At 26.6% G+C, this 16220-nt stretch overlaps 1 long non-coding RNA gene across 1 annotated transcript; it reads right to left on the bottom strand.

Moving 5' to 3' along the window:
* Positions 1-1243: 1243 nt before the first annotated feature.
* LOC122272792 (uncharacterized) lies at positions 1244-16003 on the bottom strand. The gene is made up of 5 exons (XR_015430029.1): positions 15846-16003; positions 11950-12097; positions 9943-10119; positions 2926-2997; positions 1244-2270 (listed from the first exon to the last, which is right to left on the bottom strand). It is a non-coding gene; the product is annotated as an uncharacterized LOC122272792 (long non-coding RNA).
* Between the last annotated feature and the right edge of the window lie 217 nt (positions 16004-16220).

The following is a 16220-nucleotide window of genomic DNA, read 5'->3' as shown; positions in this document are numbered from 1 at the left end:
GAGGATCAAAATTGTGATGGCATGTCTTCCGATCATCCTCAGGTAGGTTTCCCAGACCGTCGCCAATAGCCCATTGTGCAGCTCTAGTGCGACGTAAATAAACAACAACAACAGCAGCAAATTTTATGCAAAAAATGGTTGGCACGTTATTTGCGTCGGATGAGGGCTGCACAATGGGCTATTGGCCCTGGTTGGGGAATCGTTCCTGAGGATGATCCGACACATGCCATCACAATTTTGGTGTAAATTAATTTCTCCAGCAGTGTGAATAATACAGGTGTAAATTAATTTCTCCAGCAGTGTGAATAATGCAGGTGTAAATTAATCTCTCCAGCAGTGTGAATAATACAGGTGTAAATTAATTTCTCCAGTAGTGCAATTTGTACAGGTGTAAATTAGTTTTTCCAACATTATGCATAATACAGGTTACTGTGGGCCAGAAGACCATGATCTTTGGCCAAAAGTGAAAAATTAAATTTTCAACTAAAATATGCGTAGGCAGTTTTAATATAGCCATGGGTGCAAGTTGGAAAAAAAGCCAAGACTGAAATACCTAACATACACAATACCCCCTCGACATATGCAAACTATCTAAGAAAGCTTTACCATAATACATCAAGTTTAAGTACTATACAAAATTTTTTTATTCATCTGTGTTTTGATAAAATAACAACAGGGCATAAGAAATGAGACCAATAACGTAGACCTAAACAATATTTTTAAGGACAGAATCCGATTTCCGTCTTCGACATTGCGCGGACATTTTCGAAAGACCGAAATCCGTCCCGAGGACGGAAGACTTGCACCCATGAATATAGCCCAAATTAAGTATTTATAATCATTACAAACATTATAATTTACTTTTTGGACCGACAAGAGTACAATGTCATGAAAAATACGTTACATTTTTTTTAAAAATTAACTTTTAAATTTTTTTTCAGAAATATTTATAGGAATTTCACCTTTTTCAGTAACATTTTTATCAGAGTAATCAATCTGAAATTATAGCACAATTTTTCAATGTGTTGGATTAGTCCATACTCTTGACAAACTTATAGTTTATATCTTATCATTTGACATTTTACAATGTTTGAATGACTTTCGAAAATTAGTACGAAAAAGTTCCATGAGTAAAAAAAAAAAAAAAAACAGAGTAAAAAAAAAGAAAAAAAGAGTTGAAGCAATAAACTAGCTGGAAAGAAAAACACAAAAGCAAAAAATTACATACAGTCAGATATATGTAGTAATTTAAAGTTGTTTTATTTCTTCTTAAAGGTGAAATATAAAAAATATAAATAAAATAAGTGTGAAGTCAAAAACAACAATAAATTTAAAAAAGCATTATTATAACATTAATTGAAATTATAACCAAAACTGTTATTCTCTGCATATTCATATTTATTGATTTTAAACATAAAAAAAGAGTTAAAGAAAAGAGTTGCTAGAAAAAAAAACACAAAAGCAAATAATTACATACAGTCAGATACATGTTGTAAGTTAATATTGTTTTATATCTTCTTAAAAGTAAATGTAATATAAAATGTCTAAAATAGAATTTTAGATTGAAAAATTAAACAAAATAAGTCTGAAGTCAAAAACACAACAATAAATTTGAAAAAGCATTATAACAACATTAATTGAAATTATATCCAAAATTGCTATTCTCAGCATATTCATATTCATTGATTTTAAACATAAAAAAACAGAAAAAAGAAAGAAAAGAGTTGAAGCAATAAACTAGCTGGAAAGAAAAACACAAAAGCAAATAATTACATACAGTCAGATTAGTAATTTAAAGTTGTTTTATTTCTTCTTAAATGAGTAATATAAAAATATAAACTAGACTTTGAAATTGATAAAATAAATAGAATAAGTCTAAAGTCAAAAACACAACAATAAAATTAAAAAAGCATTATAATAACATTAATTGAAATTATATCCAAAACTGTTATTCTCTGCATCTTCATATTTATTGATTTAAAACTTAAAAAAACAGAGTAAAAAAGAAAGAAAAGAGTTGCTGGAAAAAAAACACAAAAGCAAATGATTACAAAGAATCAGATAAATGCAGTAATTTAAAGTTGTTTTATTTCTTTTTAAAAGTAAGTGTAAAATAAAATGCCCATACAAGAATTTTAAACTGAAAAAATAAATAAAATAAGTTTGAAGTCCAAACACAACAATAATTTTAAAAAAGAATTATAATAACATTTATTGAAATTATAACTAAAACTTTTATTCTCTGCATCTTCATATTTATTGATTTTAACCTTAAAGAAAAAGAGTGAAAAAAAAAAATTAAAGCTATAAACTAGCTGAAAAAAAATACAAAAGCAAAGAATTACATAGAGTCAGATATATGTAGTAATTTAAACTTGTTTCATTTCTTTTCAAAAGTATTACATAAAATGCCTAAACTAGAATTTTAAATTGATAAAATAAATAAAATAAGTTTGAAGTCAAAAACACAACAATAAACTTAAAAAAGCATTATAATAACATTATTTGGAATTATAAACAAAACTGTAACTCTCTGCATCTTAATATTTATTGATTTTAAACATAAAAAAAGAGTAAAAAAAAGAAAAAAGAAAAGAGTTGCTGGAAAAAAAAACACAAAAGCAAATAATTACATACAGTCAGATACATGTTGTAATTTAATATTGTTTTATATCTCCTTAAAAGTAAATGTAATATAAAATGTCTGAAATAGAATTTTAGATAAAAAAATTAAACAAAATAAGTCTGAAGTCAAAAACAAAACAATAAATTTGAAAAAGCATTATAACAACATTAATTGAAATTATATCCAAAATTGCTATTCTCAGCATCTTCATATTCATTGATTTTAAACTTAAAATAACAGAGTAACAAAGAAAGAAAAGAGTTGCTGGAAAAAAACAAAACACAAAAGCAAATACTTACATACAGTCATATATGTGCAGTAATTTAAACTTGTTTTACTTCTCCTCAAAGGTTTAATATGAAATGCCTAAACTAGAATTTTAAATTGATAAAATAAATAAAATAAGTCTAAAGTCAAAAACAGAACAATAAAAAAAAAAAAACATTATAATATCATAAATTGCAATGATAGGCATAAAAAAAAACTGCTATTCTCTGCATATTCATATTTATTGATTTTAAACATAAAAAAAACAGAGTAAAAAAGAACGAAACGAGTTGAAGCAATAAACTACCTGGAAAGAAAAACACAAAAGCAAATTATTGCAGACAGTCAGATATATGTAGTAATTTAATGTTGTTTTATTTCTTCTTAAATGAGTAATATAAAATATATAAACTAGACTTTGAAATTGATAAAATAAATAGAATAAGTCTAAAGTCAAAAACACAACAATAAAATTAAAAAAGCACTATAATAACATTAATTGAAATTATAAACAAAACTGTAATTCTCTGCTTCTTCATATCTATAGATTTTAAACTTAAAAAAAACAGAGTAAAAAAGGAAGAAAAGAGTTGAAGCATTAAACTAGCTGGAAAAAAAGTACAAAAGCAAATAATTACATAGAGTCAGATATATGCAGTAATTTAAAGTTGTTTTATTTCTTCTTAAAAGTAAGTGTAATATAAAATGCCTATACTAGAATTTTAAATTGATAAAATAAGTCTGAAGTCAAAAACACAACAATAAATTTTAGAAAGCATTATAAATAATTGAAATTATAAACAAAACTGTTATTCTCTGCATCTTCATATTTATTGATTTTGAACTTAAAAAAAACAGAGTAAAAAAGGAAAAATAGAGTTGAAGCAATAAACTAGCTGGAAAAAAAATCAAAAGCAAATAATTACATACAGTCAGATATATGTAGTAAGTTTAAGTTGATTTATTTCCTTCTAAAAGTGTAATATAAAAAGCCAAAACTAGAATAGTAAATTGATAAAATAAGTCTGAAGTCTAAAACACAACAATAAATTTAAAAATGCATTATTATAACATTAATTGAAATTATAACCAAAACTGTTATTCTCTGCATCTTCATATTTATTGATTTTAAACATAAAAAAAGAGTTAAAGAAAAGAGTTGCTGGAAAAAAAAACACAAAAGCAAATAATTACATACAGTCAGATACATGTTGTAAGTTAATATTGTTTTATATCTTCTTAAAAGTAAATGTAATATAAAATGTCTAAAATAGAATTTTAGATTGAAAAATTAAGCAAAATAAGTCTGAAGTCAAAAACACAACAATAAATTTGAAAAAGCATTATAACAACATTAATTGAAATTATATCCAAAATTGCTATTCTCAGCATCTTCATATTCATTGATTTTAAACATAAAAAAACAGAGAAAAAAGAAAGAAAAGAGTTGAAGCAATAAACTAGCTGGAAAGAAAAACACAAAAGCAAATAATTACATACAGTCAGATTAGTAATTTAAAGTTGTTTTATTTCTTCTTAAATGAGTAATATAAAAATATAAACTAGACTTTGAAATTGAGAAAATAAATAGAATAAGCCTAAAGTCAAAAACACAACAATAAAATTAAAAAAGCATTATAATAACATTAATTGAAATTATATCCAAAACTGTTATTCTCTGCATCTTCATATTTATTGATTTAAAACTTAAAAAAACAGAGTAAAAAAGAAAGAAAAGAGTTGCTGGAAAAAAAACACAAAAGCAAATGATTACAAAGAATCAGATAAATGCAGTAATTTAAAGTTGTTTTATTTCTTTTTAAAAGTAAGTGTAAAATAAAATGCCCATACAAGAATTTTAAACTGATAAAATAAATAAAATAAGTTTGAAGTCCAAACACAACAATAATTTTAAAAAAGAATTATAATAACATTTATTGAAATTATAACTAAAACTTTTATTCTCTGCATCTTCATATTTATTGATTTTAACCTTAAAAAAAAGAGTGAAAAAAAAAAGAGTTAAAGCTATAAACTAGCTGAAAAAAAATACAAAAGCAAAGAATTACATAGAGTCAGATATATGTAGTAATTTAAACTTGTTTCATTTCTTTTCAAAAGTATTACATAAAATGCCTAAACTAGAATTTTAAATTGATAAAATAAATAAAATAAGTTTGAAGTCAAAAACACAACAATAAACTTAAAAAAGCATTATAATAACATTATTTGGAATTATAAACAAAACTGTAATTCTCTGCATCTTCAAATTTATAGATTTTAAACTGAAAAAAAACAGAGAAAAAAAAGAAAGAAAAGATTTGAAGCAATAAACAAGCTAGAAAAGAAAAAACAAAAGCAAATAATTACATACAGTGATATATGTGTAGTAATTTAAACTTGTTTTACTTCTCAAAAGTTTAATATGAAATGCCTGAACTAGAATTATAAATGATAAAATAAATAAAATAAGTCTAAAGTAAAAAACAGAAAAATAAATTTAAAAAAGCTTTATAATAACATTAATTGAAATGATAGGCATAACCAAAACTGCTATTCTCTGCATCTTCATATTTATTGATTTTAAACTTAAAAAAAACAGAATGAAAAAAAAAAGAGTTCAAGCAATAAACTAGCTGGAAAAAAAATACAAAAGCGAACAATTACATACAGTCAGATACATGTAGTAATTTAAACTTGTTTTATATCTTCTTAAAAGTAAATGCAATATAAAATGTCTAAAATAGAATTTTGAATTGAAAAAATAACAAAATAAGTCTGACGTCAAAAACACAACAATAAATTTAAAAAAGTATTATAATAACTTTAATTGAAATTATAACTAAAACTGTTATTATCTGCATCTTCATATTTATTGATTTTAAACATAAAAAAACAGTAAAAAGAAAAGAAAAGAGTTGCTGGAAAAAAAAAACACAAAAGCAAATGATTACATACAATCAGACAAATGTAGTAATTTAAAGTTGATTGATTTCCTCTTAAAAGTGTAATATAAAAAGCCTAAACTAGAATTTAAAATTGATAAAGTAAATAACATAAGTTTGAACTCAAAAACACAACAATAATTTTAAAGAAGCACTATAATAACATTAATTGAAATTATAAACAAAACTGAAATTCTCTGCATCTTTATATTGATAGATTTTAAACTTAAAAAAAAAGAGTAGAAAAGAAAGAAAACCTGGGCAAAAATTTAGCTGGAAAAAAAAAACACAAAAACAAATAATTACATACAGTCAGATATATGTAGTAATTTAAAGTTGTTTTATTTCTTCCTAAATGAGTAATATAAAAATATAAACTAGACTTTGAAATTGATAAAATAAATAGAATAAGTCTAAAGTCAAAAACACAACAATAAAATTAAAAAAGCATTATAATAACATTAATTGAAATTATAAACAAAACTGTAATTCTCTGCTTCTTCATATCTATAGATTTTAAACTTAAAAAAACAGAGTAAAAAAGGAAGAAAAGAGTTGAAGCATTAAACTAGCTGGAAAAAAAGTACAAAAGCAAATAATTACATAGAGTCAGATATATGCAGTAATTTAAAGTTGTTTTATTTCTTCTTAAAAGTGAGTGTAATATAAAATGCCTACACTAGAATTTTAAATTGATAAAATAAGTCTGATGTCAAAAACACAACAATAAATTTTAGAAAGCATTATAAATAATAATTGAAATTATAACCAAAACAGTTATTCTCTGCATCTTCATATTTATTGATCTTGAACTTAAAAAAAAAACAGAGTAAAAAAGGAAAAATAGAGTTGAAGCAATAAACTAGCTGGAAAAAAAATCAAAAGCAAATAATTACATACAGTCAGATATATGTAGTATATTTAAGTTGATTTATTTCCTTCTAAAAGTGTAATATAAAAAGCCGAAACTAGAATAGTAAATAGATAAAATAAGTGTGAAGTCTAAAACACAACAATAAATTTAAAAATGCATTATTATAACATTAATTGAAATTATAACCAAAACTGTTATTCTCTGCATCTTCATATTTATTGATTTTAAACATAAAAAAAGAGTTAAAGAAAAGAGTTGCTGGAAAAAAAAACACAAGAGCAAATGATCACATATAATCAGATATATGTAGTAATTTAAAGTTGATTGATTTCCTCTTAAAAGTACAAATAATATAAAAAGCCTAAACTAGAATTTCAAATTGATAAAGTAAATAAAATAAGCCTGAAGTGAAAAACACAACAATAAATTAAAAAAAGAATTATAATAACATTAATTGAAATTATATCCAAAACTGTTTTCTGTGCATCTTCATATTTATTGATTTTAACCTTAAAAAAAACAGAGTGAAAAAAAAAAAAAGAGTTAAAGTTATAAACTAGCTGAAAAAAAATACAAAAGCAAATAATTACATAGAGTCAGATATATGTAGTAATTTAAACTTGTTTCATTTCTTTTCAAATGTGTTATATAAAATGCCTAAACTAGAATTTTAAATTGATAAAATAAATAAAATAAGTTTGAAGTCAAAAACACAACAATAGACTTAAAAAAGCATTATAATAACATTATTTGGAATTATAAACAAAACTGTCATTCTCTGCATCTTCATATTTATTGATTTTAAACATAAAGAAACAGTTAAAAAAAAAAGAAAAGAGTTGCTTGAAAAAAAAAAAAAAAAAAAACACAAAAGCAAATAATTACATACAATCAGATAAATGTAGTAATTTAAAGTTGATTGATTTCCTCTTAAAAGTTTAATATAAAAAGCCCAAACTAGAATTTTAAATTGATAAAGTAAAGGAAAAGGAAACATGTTTTATATCTTCTTAAAAGTAAATGTAATATAAAATGTCTAAAACAGAATTTTAGATTGAAAAATTAAACAAAATAAGTCTGAAGTCAAAAACACAACAATAAATTTGAAAAAGCATTATAACATTAATTGAAATTATATCCAAAATTGCTATTCTCAGCATCTTCATATTCATTGATTTTAAACATAAAAAAACAGAGTAAAAAAGAAAGAAAAGAGTTGAAGCAATAAACTAGCTGGAAAGAAAAACACAAAAGCAAATAATTACATACAGTCAGATATATGTAGTAATTTAAAGTTGTTTTATTTCTTCTTAAATGAGTAATATAAAAATATAAACTAGACTTTGAAATTGATAAAATAAATGGAATAAGTCTAAAGTCAAAAACACAACAATAAAATTAAAAAAGCATTATAATAACATTAATTGAAATCATAAACAAAACTGTAATTCTCTGCTTCTTCATATCTATAGATTTTAAACTTAAAAAAACAGAGTAAAAAAGGAAGAAAAGAGTTGAAGCAATAAACTAGCTGGAAAAAAAGTACAAAAGCAAATAATTACATAGAGTCAGATATATGCAGTAATTTAAAGTTGTTTTATATCTTCTTAAAAGTAAGTGTAATATAAAATGCCTATACTAGAATTTTAAATTGATAAAATAAGTCTGAAGTCAAAAACACAACAATAAATTTTAGAAAGCATTATAAATAATAATTGAAATTATAACCAAAACTGTTATTCTCTGCATCTTCATATTTATTGATTTTGAACTTAAAAAAAACAGAGTAAAAAAGAAAGAAAAGAGTGGAAGCAATAAACTAGCTGGAAAGAAAAACACAAAAGCAAATATTTACATACAGTCAGATATATGTAGTAATTTAAAGTTGTTTTATTTCTTCTTAAATGAGTAATATAAAAATATAAACTGGACTTTGAAATTGATAAAATAAATAGAATAAGTCTTAAGTCAAAAACACAACAATAGAATTAAAAAAGCATTATAATAACATTAATTGAAATTATAAACAAAACTGTAATTCTCTGCTTCTTCATATTTATAGATTTTAAACTTAAAAAAACAGAGTAAAAAGGAAGAAAAGAGTTGAAGTATATATTGATACTAAATTAATAGTATATATTAAGAGTATATATTAATATTTACAATATATTAATAGTAAAATAATATTTGAAAAATTATTCATATAACTATGAAAACAACAACCATTCCGTAAATACAATAGAGAGAATAAACAACTACTTCTCTTTAATGTGAGATTCGTGCAAAATCAAACAAAGTAAATTTACTTACTAGAGAAGTTCAAATATTTAAAAAAAATCATATAAAGCCTGGCATAGTTAAATTTGAAAAATAACACCAATTTGCACCACAACATAATATCATAAACATTATAAATCAAACAATTTGACCCAGAGAATACAAATATCAAATAAACATCCTAAAAATTAAGAATCACAAACATGTAATTTCATTATCCTGTGTATAAGATTAGTTATATGCTAAAAAGAGATCAGCTAAAAATAACATCAATTTGCACCACAATACAATATCATAAACATTATAAATCAAACAATATGACCCAGAGTATACAAATATCAAATAAACATCCTAAAAATTAAGAATCACAAATATGTAATTTCATTGTCCTGTATATAAGATTAGTTATATGCTAAAAAGAGATCAGCTAAAAATAACATCAATTTGCACCACAATACAATATCATAAACATTATAAATCAAACAATATGACCCAGAGAATACAAATATCAAATAAATATCCTAAAAATCAAGACTCACAAATATGTCATTTCATTATCATGTGAGTAAGATTGGTGATACGTTAAAAAGAGATCAGATAAAAAAATATAATTAGAATAGATTTATGATACAGTTGAACCTCATTAACACGAAACTGCATAACGTTAAATATCGATTTACATGAAACACATGTTTGGTCCAGTGAGTCAACTATCAATTATTGTTGTATTTTACATGTTTAATATGAAATTTTTAAGCTGATTATCTCTTAACAAGAAAGGTTGCCACTCGAATCTGGAGAAGCAAAAAAATTCCCTCTCTTTTCCCAGTACATATTAAAAATTCCCTGTATTTTCTCTGTTCTCCTTGTGGAGTGGCAACCCTGAAAGCATATTGCACTCAAATTTTTAGGGAAATTTGAAACCAGAAAAAAAAGAGGAAAATCTTTTTTACCTGTTAGTTTGCGGCTTCATTAAAGTAAGTAGAGTAGATTTGTCTGGTTTCGTCATTTTGCAATTCACTGATCGCTGGTCCCTCAGTGATGGCAGTACTATTATCGTCAACATCCTCCAAGGTAGTGAGGCTGACAGTTGAACCGGGCAATTCTAAGGTCTGTCTACTAGTCAACAACTAAAGAACAAATTGTCAAATGCTTAGTCTTCAGCATGTGGGAAGGATGCACATGCTACAAAAACTAAAAAATACTAATGACCCCAGTGACATAATTTTTTCAGTTGGTTTTCTTCTCTGCAGAAATTTTTTCTCTATTTTTTATTTACTTTTAATACTTTTAACTTCCACGTAGTTTTGAAAATCCTATAATTTTAATAGAATATTATTTATTACAACAACGGAATCTTGAAATGAAAACAAGCATTTAGTAATCCTTTTTTGACCAGTCCACTTAGCGTGATTTCTCCGTCGGTTGTTGCTGCTACGAATTTCAAGTTTTTTTATTATTTTTCTTTAATGTGAGGATGATTTACAAAAAAGGAAATGATTAGTGTGGTTTTCACCCTACGAAATTGGAGAATGTCACTCTTAATATTAAAATTAAAAAAATATTACACATTCAAATTTTTTATTAGAAAAGTTTTTTTTTATGTTGAAGCTTTTATTAGTTTAAATTGGTAACATGTATACAGTCAGACCTCAATATAAGGTCACCCTAAGGGACATTGCAAAAGTGACCTAATAAGCGTGGTGAACTTTTAACAGATTCATTAGCAGTTCATAACTAAGCACGTAAATAGTACACATAATGATTTTTAAAAACGGTAATACAAACGAAAACAATCGGTCATAAATTAAATATTTAAGTCAATAAATTTTAACAGAATTAATAAATTAAAGAAAGTTAGATTATTGAACAAAAAATTAATTTAAAATAAAGCTGTTTACAAATTTCCTCAAAGTTTATAGACATACATTACATCTAACCTTATTTAAAATAATCTATTATTATCGAACAATGTTTTCTAGATTTTGTAACTTCTCAAAATGTTCCTCAGCTCCCTCATGGCTTGTAACAAAATTTCGTTTGACATTTATTGCATTGAAGCTTTTCCTTTGGGTTACAGCTACAGTCTCAGGATCACTGTCCACAACTTGTGAAACTTGTAAAATAATTTCAGAAATTGTAGCTTCATAAGTGGTGGCAATTTCCTCATCAGTCAAACCATATACAGCCTCCTCTTCAATGGCATGGCCACGGTTTCGTCATTAATGATATTCAGAGAACTCTCAAAACCTACATTACGAAAACAATTTTCTATGTATGTGGTGGACACCATGTTATGCCTCAGATAAAAATGACCTTATAAGCGATAACAACTTTTGAAACTTGACCATATATCCGATAATCTGTAACAAATAATTCCTATTCAGTCAACGGGGACTTTATTAAAGTGACCTTATATATGCGGTTGACCTTATATCGAGGTCTAACTGTATTTGTTATTACTAAAAGTTTCTTGAAGAAAGATATAGTTAGTACTAGAGAGGTTAGTCGAAGAAAGACTGAAAAAATTCTGCCAACACAATTTTTCAAAAAGCTTTAAGTTCAAAAATTCAACATACTTGTTCATTCTTTTCTTTATCCAGATACTTTTTAACATAAACATAACATTAATGAATTAAATACCTTTTACTATTCAAAATTATGCGTAAACATAATACATAACATTTCAAGTTCATTTAATGTCAATCATACCTGGAAAATATTGCAGTTTTTCTGTTTTGATGACTGTAAAATTCTCTATATGAAAAATATTTAGCACATTATGCAGCAATTATCATGAAATTTATAGAATTTCGTAAAATCCACTGGATTTTTTCCTTGCCATGTTTGTTTAATAATGAAACAAATCTTTCATTTTTATATATTCATCATAAAGAATTTTAACAAAACACAACATTCTATTCCTTAATAATCAAATAATGGTTATTAAAATAACTTACTATGGAATGGTAGGACATGGCGGAGGAAACTGCTGCATATTATTGATGCCTGTACCACCTGTTGCAGTGGGTGCCACATTTAAATCTTCCAAATGGGCATTTAGGTCAAAAAAAGGGTTAATATGGTCCAATGTAATGGACATCTTTACTAGAAATAAAAAAAGAATTTTAATACTAGTTTTTAATTAATCTACAAACTACAAAATAATACAATTAGTTTATAGAGTATAAAAGATAATAAAATTAGTCTTCAATATAATACAATTAGTCTATAGACTAAACAGGATATAACCTACAGTGTTCATTCGAAACGAAGTTGGCCCTTTTGATGAAAGATTTACTCCTTTGAGCCTATAAACCAGGCCTCCCCAACCCTAATTGTTTATTGCTAGCACTAAACATGTGTACTTATTGTTTTAAAATAAATAAATAAATTTGTATCTTGAAAATAGCCTTTAAATGTTTATTTGTAAAATATTATTAAATTGTGTCCTATTGAATTTTGGAGAAAAATTTTTTTTCTGGAAATTAAATTATGCATATGTTAATATTCTTTTGACATTTATGAAAAGAAATTTTATCATTAGTGCGCAACTAATGATCATGTTATTAATACACGAGTCCATAACAATTTCACACAATATGATGATAGATTTTTTTTTTTTTTCCAGTGACGTGGCTTTCTAATTTTCGTATTATTACAATACAATGATTATCAATTTGAGAACTCACTTTTCAAGACACATTCAATTCACTACAAATCATTGCATTTTTCACGTAATTTTTAAACTCCAATGTTTTGTATTAAAACGACATTATTATAACACATAAATTTCAATTTCGCCTTCTTCAGGTGAAATTGAATTTTATGTGTTGTGACAATGTGAACAACACATAAGATTGCCAGATTTGAGTGACAACCATGTCCAGGTAATAAACACTGGACACGGTTGTCACTTAAATCTGGAAAAGAAGTTCCCCGTGATTTCCATACACAATACATAAAGAGGAAACACAAAATAACTGTGCAAATGTGTGTATATTAAGTATATATTAAGATATTAAATGTATATTAAGATAACTAATACTAGTTTCAATTGCTAGAAAAACTTAGAGAAATAGAGAACAGTTCAACATACAAAAAAAAAAAAAATGATACAGCAAATGAAATAGTATAGTACCTACGGCTGAACTATCTTTAAATCTTAATTTGCACATTGAAAGGTCAACATTTTGTAAAAGAAAAAAAATAAATAAAAATTCCCTGTATTTGCACAGTTTAAAATGAAACATTCAAAATTCCCTGCATTTTCCCTGTGGAGTGGCAACCGTGCAGGGAGTCGTCCTCCCTGCATTACCTTCTCCCTTGTCATCAGGGGTCTGTCCAAACATTTTGTGAAAGGTCCTGTTTTTGCAAAATTGTGAAAAAATGACTTGTAATTTGTGAATATAATATAAACGTTAAGTCACATTCTTTCAACTAGTGTCCTGCTTTTGTGAATTTGTGCAAATAGGGTCCTGCAATAGCAAAAACCTTTTTCAAGAAGTTTTTAAATTGTAAATAGATACAAGATTATGCTCAACACTGTAAAATTATAATTAAAAAAATTAAATTTTCAAAAATAAACAGCAATTACTGCTACTAAATTAGGGATGCAACATACAAATATTTGGCATTTAGCCTACACTGCTAAAAGCAGAATATTAATTTCGGACGAATAAAGAAAGAAGTGTCAGCCGAAGACAAAACTTACATCTGCCTCCCCCCTACCCGGGAAAAGTTTAACAATAACAACAAGCAAAACAATAATGAAGATAAACAAATTTGTGAAGGGTCCGATTAAAAGATAAATTGTTTTGTGAAGGGTCCGTTTTTAAGTTAAAATATTTTGAGAAGGGTTCGTTTTTATGAAAAGATATTTTGTAAGGGACCCAAATTTCTTCAAATTTCTAAGGGACTCAAATTTCTTCTTAATGGACCCAAATTTCTTCTAAACAGACCGCTGAGATCTCAGCAAAAAATTTATGACAACCATTTTTGCTCTAGGGAATTTAAATATTGAATGACCAAAAAAAAAAATATATTCTTGGAAAAAGAACTAACTAGAATCGTGTCATGTGTTTGTCTAACTAGAATCGTGTCATGTGTCATTGAATATCAAATATTTGGCTTAATAATGTTTTAAATTTTATATAATTTACAAAAATCAAGTTACTATGTGAAATCAATGTCGCTTTATTAACATTTCCAAGAAATTGAGGACATTTTTACTTTTTTAAAAGGCACCTCAGGGAAGCAGGGGTGATTGTGAGCCCAAGTCGAAATTCCGGAAAATTTCTTGAGTTTAAATTTAAAACAAGTTTTTTTTTTCTTTTTCTGAATATTTCTTAGTTTACTTAAAATGTATTTGAAATTTTACACATACCTGGAGAAGTAATTAAAATTTACAAACATGTCTATCTTTCGTGAGTTTATGATTATAATAACTATTTACGGATAAAAAATGAATATTAATCATGAATATAAGCTTATAAAGTATCTTTCTGGCTCTCCCTTATAAACAAATAAAATAAACTGAGTTTTTAAGTACCACCTTTGAAAATTTGATTTCCGGAAACTTCGGTGATCAACGATTTTTTAAAACGTCTGAACTTTCGATCTCCGGTAACTGCAGGATCACTGTTACCGAAAAATCCGGATTTTTTGCCAGAGCAAAATCAGCCCTTGGGAAGTCCCCCTCTGATGACATTTCTCTATTGCGATCTGCCACGCCAACTACAATAGCCGAGGTGCCACATTTTTTAATAGGAAATATTTAATGTAGAAGTTTACAGGGATCAGAAGTTGCCAAGACTGAGCGGGAAAATTCCCCCTGGGTCCCAAACTTCCAGCCCGACCCAGAGCTAAATTAACAGATAAAAGAGCCAAAGCGTAATGCCTCAAAAGACCTTTTTATTACTTTGATTAAAAAGAATCAATCAAGCGTCAGGGTGCATTGCCAAATTATTCAACAAGAAAATAAGCACCCTTTAAGCACTTTTCAAGCACTCAAATAATATTTTTCAAAAGCACGTTGAAAAAATCCCAATTAGGCAGAATTGGAAAGTGTTTAACAATTGACGATTTTATCTAGTTCTAACCGTCATTCAACAAAAAATTTTGGCATTGTTTTAGACAATTGTCACAATTTTTTACTCATATAAATCGAATGGCATTTTAATATGCTACGGACTGACGACATGCGGAAATAGATTGGAGTTTAATTAATTGCGCAAACGTTGAATAGAACAATGTGAAGTGTCTCTCTACATACTTCGTAGCGAAATTTAACACGGTAAAGGAAAAATCTCATTTTGGAAAAGTGAAATATTAAGCACTTTTTAAAAACATCCAATGAAAAATGCAGCTTTAAGTACTTTTTACAAACGCTACGCACCCTGAGCGTGTAAAGAGGTTTATCCTTTCTCAAATAAACACAAAACAGAGATTGTTGCGTAATTAAAAACAGTTGAAAGTTATTCCTTGCTTCGGAGACCACCTTACTTATGAGGAAACAAACGCTCAAACAATTAAGAGGCTTCACCCTGAGTAACAGAATTGAAATGTCAGCATGCTTAACTCCTCGCAACGTTGCTAAAATGTGGTGTTTATAATGCAGGCGTCATTTTATAGCAGACAGGACTTAAATACGGCGTGGAAAATATTCACAAAAATCTGCTTCGTAACCAATTTAGCCGTAAACATCACGCCACTGAAAATTCCGCTGAAACAATTGGCAAATCTCATAACTAATAATATAGTTTAGAATCATCCAAAGTTTACTACTTAACTACAGTTAACAAGCATAGAATATTACAAAATGCGGAATAAAAATTACCAGAATAAATGTTTATACCTTAAAATTTTTCCAACCGAAATTCAATACCTAAAAAGTCCTACTTTCGTATAAAAATGATGGTAGAATTGATTATAACCCGCGTGCAGTTTTGGAACTCTTTAAAGTATTTTGCTTATAGCTCGCTTATCGCAGAACGAGTGATAGGTTGTAGTTGTTGTACATTTACGTCGTACGTTGTTGTTGTTGCTGTTAATTTACGTCGAACTAGAGCTGCACAATGGGCTATTAGCGACGATCCGGGAAACATCCCTGAGGATAATCCGGAGACATGCCATCGCAATTATGATCCTCAGCTGCGGATGGCTCCCCCGCTTCGGTAACCCGACTACTTGCACGTGAAGTCGAGCACTTTACGGTAAAACAGTTTAACGA

Source organism: Parasteatoda tepidariorum, chromosome 10 (assembly GCF_982258835.1).
Source record: "Parasteatoda tepidariorum strain Cologne lab strain chromosome 10, Ptep-v5.0, whole genome shotgun sequence".
Lineage (NCBI taxonomy): Eukaryota > Metazoa > Arthropoda > Arachnida > Araneae > Theridiidae > Parasteatoda > Parasteatoda tepidariorum.
This window is presented reverse-complemented; position numbering and strand designations above follow the sequence as displayed.